Source organism: Schistocerca serialis, chromosome 6 (assembly GCF_023864345.2).
Source record: "Schistocerca serialis cubense isolate TAMUIC-IGC-003099 chromosome 6, iqSchSeri2.2, whole genome shotgun sequence".
In the NCBI taxonomy this organism is placed as follows: Eukaryota; Metazoa; Arthropoda; class Insecta; order Orthoptera; family Acrididae; genus Schistocerca; species Schistocerca serialis.
The window spans coordinates 522,301,369-522,305,447 of record NC_064643.1 but is presented as its reverse complement, the minus strand read 5'-3'; the positions used below and the strand labels follow the sequence as shown (position 1 = coordinate 522,305,447).

The 4,079-nt window shown below is 42.5% G+C and overlaps 1 non-coding gene across 1 annotated transcript; it reads left to right on the top strand.

Annotated features, from left to right (window-relative positions):
* The first annotated feature begins 2,174 nt into the window (after nucleotides 1–2,174).
* LOC126485608 (U2 spliceosomal RNA) lies at nucleotides 2,175–2,366 on the top strand. Its single transcript, XR_007588041.1, has one exon. It is a non-coding gene; the product is annotated as a U2 spliceosomal RNA (small nuclear RNA).
* Nucleotides 2,367–4,079: the final 1,713 nt, after the last annotated feature.

The following is a 4,079-nucleotide window of genomic DNA, read 5'->3' as shown; positions in this document are numbered from 1 at the left end:
GCGTGGAGAGTAAAAATCGTAGAGGGAGACCAAGAGGTGGATACACTAAGCAGATTCGGAAGAATTCATGTTACAGTACTTACTGGGAGATGAAGAATTTTGCACAGGATAGAGTAGCATGGAGAGCTAAAGCAAACCAGTCTCTGGACTGAAGACTGCAACAACAACAACATATCTAGATTGAGTATTTTCATTTCCCTTTTCAGATTTTCTAGCTTCCCCACCGCTTTCAATCTTCTGACATTCCATGCCCCAACTCGTAGGACATTATCCTTTCGTTGGTTATTCAATCTTTTTTTTATGGGGGTTATTCGGGAATGTTTTGCCGATGGAGAGATCGTCATCACACTTTTGTCAATTACAGGTCACATATCCTGTGGATACACATTATATGCTATTAATGCAGTGGTTCCATTGCCGCTGCGTGCTCATGCCGTTGACCATTGTGGATATTTTGGCCTTTATGGACAGTTTTCCACCCCAAAGGCAAGGGAGTGCCCCGAAACTGTCAATTCCTCCGCCCTCTTTGACAAGACCGTTGGCTGAGTGAGGGTGAATGTCTTCGGTCGCTGACACTGCTTATTATTCAAATTTTAAGCTGTGTGGTGGTTTGAACCTGGGACCGAGAGCGCATTGAATACTAATCAAATATTCTACCCGTACACCATGACTGCATATTCTCTTTTTTAATCAGTTTGTGAGAGGCAGAGCTCCTCAACTTGGGTAGAGCTCATGTCTACACCTCCCATCCCTGTTTTCCGTGTCGTATTAACTGCAAGCACCGAGGAACAGAATGAAGTGCGGGATATTACCTGCCGTTTTCTGTACCACCGATGCCTCCCTTGACTCTCCATACATAGGGAACCACCTCTGCTCTCTCTCAATTTGCGACTTCCTGATGTAACACAAGCACCTCAAACCTGCAGACCGAGATGATGTCCCTGTTCGTGTGGCCCAGGAATAACGCTTGAGGTGACGATATTCCTTTGATCGGGAAATTCCAGATTCGCTTCCTGTGTCACTCAGGAGGATACCTTCAGTTTGTAGGAACACATGCATGAAGCAACGTGTCCTATCACACAGATGGTGGTTTTCATCTTTTCCCCAGAATTCTGTGTTCCTATTGGCTAATTCCGGGGATAAAAGTAGAGCTGGTGTAATTTCGAAATAAAAAATGGCGGAAATAGTGCATTAGCAGTACCTATCAAATCAATTGTTTAACAAATTACAGGAGTCAAATATATTGCTTAAGACACTCACCACTAGCTTATAAGGATTCTTCTTTGTAATATAGCATGTTTTCAACTTTTGAGAATCATACTCAAAAATTGTGCAATCCAACTAATAAAATTTACACCACAAATAGATCGTAGTACTAAATATATCCGAGGGTTTGTAATCACTGAAGTTGGAAAACACAAGAATCCTCCTCCACCAGAACGTTTCTACCTCACACTAAACGAATATGGCGTGAAAAAATCTTACAATGACACACACTAGAGATTGTGAAGCGGTGCCATGTGCTGACCACAGCCGCACTGGCCTGAAGAGGACTAGACGCCCCGACCCATGTTGGCCACGCCAGCATCTCAAGGTATCCACACGCCAGCCGTACAAGATGCTCACAGACCGAGAGACTGTGACTGACAATTAGTCAACCGATGAATTTACATGGGTGGGAATAATTGTCCAGTGCAACCACCAAATTGAACCTTCTTACGCAACACACAAGTCCGTTTCCGTCGCCACTCAACCAGCATAGTGGTTACTTCGCTATTCTGCTATCTGCAAGTGCCGCCAATGTGCCTTTTGCCTTCAGTTGCGAGCAAGCACCAACAAGTCGGAGCATTCTTCGTACACACCTGTCAAGCTGCAGTTTCCAGTCAGCTGAAGCTTCGTGCCCACTACTGGTGCTGCCTGCGGCACACTGCAGAACAAGCAGGTGCGGCTGGGATGTACAATTCTAACAGCATTTATACTACAACAGGGACTCCTAGCTCAGAAAACCCACTTCACCCAATACAAAACCAGAATGCTGTTGTCAATACATCTCGGAGTTCCTACTTTTATAATAGTTATTTTCGAAGACACAAGAGATCAAAACATACACGCATGTTCACTAAAGTATCTCTGCTTGTTGTCAAAATCCTGCACAACAAATTGGCTTGGGCTATGTTTCCTCTAAGTATTAAATCACCAGATAAAAAAGAATCTGTTCCTATCAGATTAATATTTGTTATGTCTTGTAACACAGTACTGCAACATTAAACTCATTTTTGGTTCATGACAGAGTGGTCAGAGCGTGTTATACATCTGTCACAGGATGCTTCCTCACATTTGAAGTCCCTTGAAGTATCCAAATACCTCGTTATCTATTAAGTTTCTTAAGGAATTAGTACAGAACTGTTGTAAATATCAGGTTAATATTATGAACCACGTCATAAATTCCGTAATACAGCAGATTTATTTACAATGATCATCTCTCTCTCTCTCTCTCTGTAGGCTAGGTAGTCACTTCTTCCGATACTAAAATAGATGGTAACCATCATCAAACAGCTGAAGATATCCTATGGTAGTCTCGTTCTCTCTGTCGCTTGTCCTGAATCTGCTGGAAGCTGGTGGAAGTAAGTCACCTAGAATTCCAGTATACTGCTGCTGAACTAATCCTGCTGTCTGTCTATGGGGGCAGTAGGACGTTTCCCTCTCTTTTACACCCCCGTAACACTTCTGCCCCCACCATCGACAAACGCGAAGTATTCCTATGGGCCCTCGGCAAATTAGTGGTTCGATGATTCAAGAACTCAAATGGAAACTCATAGAGGGAGGGAAGGTGATGTTCTTCTTGAGGAACACTATTGAGAAAAATTAGAGAACTGACATTTGAAGCTGACTGCAGATGGATTCTACTGCGGTCACATATATTTCACGTAAGGACCACAAGGATAAGATATGAGATGTTAGTGTTCATAGAGAGGTATATAGACAGTCTTCTTTCCCTCGCTCTATCTGTGAGTGGAATAGGGAAGGACATGACTAGTAGTGGCAAAGGATTACGTCCGCGACACATTGTCAATGTCTTGCGAAGCAAGCACATAGATGTAGATGTAAATTTCGTATGCCATCCCATCCAATTAGAGGCCCATGGAATTCATGGAAGAGTCTTGTCTCATATTTATCGAGAAAACAAAAGACAACACCTCTGCTGCTGATTATCTCTCAGTAAAAATATTTTTACTAGCCCCAAATTTTTCACTGCAGTCACTTCACCACGCGTATGTGAGAGGTTTGTAATACGTTTTCCTACAACACTTGGGGAGAGCACACACACACCTCCCAACTAACCTTTCGTCAGAGTATCACTTACATGCCATATTCTCACTAATCTTCCAGTCTTCGATATTAATAGCATTTGACTCAATCTCATTTTGACGAGTAGTAGTTCACCAACTCACAGACCTGCGCTAATTCTCTCGAAACGGAATCACGTTCCGACAGCACTGTTCCATTACTTAGAAGGCTTTCTAGTTCTTCAACGGTCACTGGCTATGAAGAGAGCTATCAGGAGAAAAAATACGCACTAATGTACGGGAGGAAAGTCACATCCATGCTGAATATACGTGGACTGGACAAAGAAATTCAGAAGCATGACATCTACGATTCATTCATATCGAACTGTTGTCTGTAAATATCGCCCCGTATGTGTCCTAATCTCCATTATCATATTCCAATGACTACTATGCAAAAAATACGACAATGTAATGGTGTCAGAGTCTTCGTTGATAGCGTAGCATTTCCTGAGAAACACATCACCGTTTTTCAAATGGAGCATACCTCCATAATATGAATCTAACAGTATCATAGAGCTTCCAATACACTATCCACTGAATCATTTACAGTGGTGCAGCAGTCTCACATCTCCAGGTGTGATTCAGTGGCATTGCAAGAGCAGTTGGGATTCTCAACTTACTCACAGTATTGCTCATTTGTTTGACCCCGTGTGCTACTAGATAGTGGACCAGCCATGATACTGTGAAAGAGGGCAAAATTGATAGTTTTATCGACTTTCATATTATTGATAT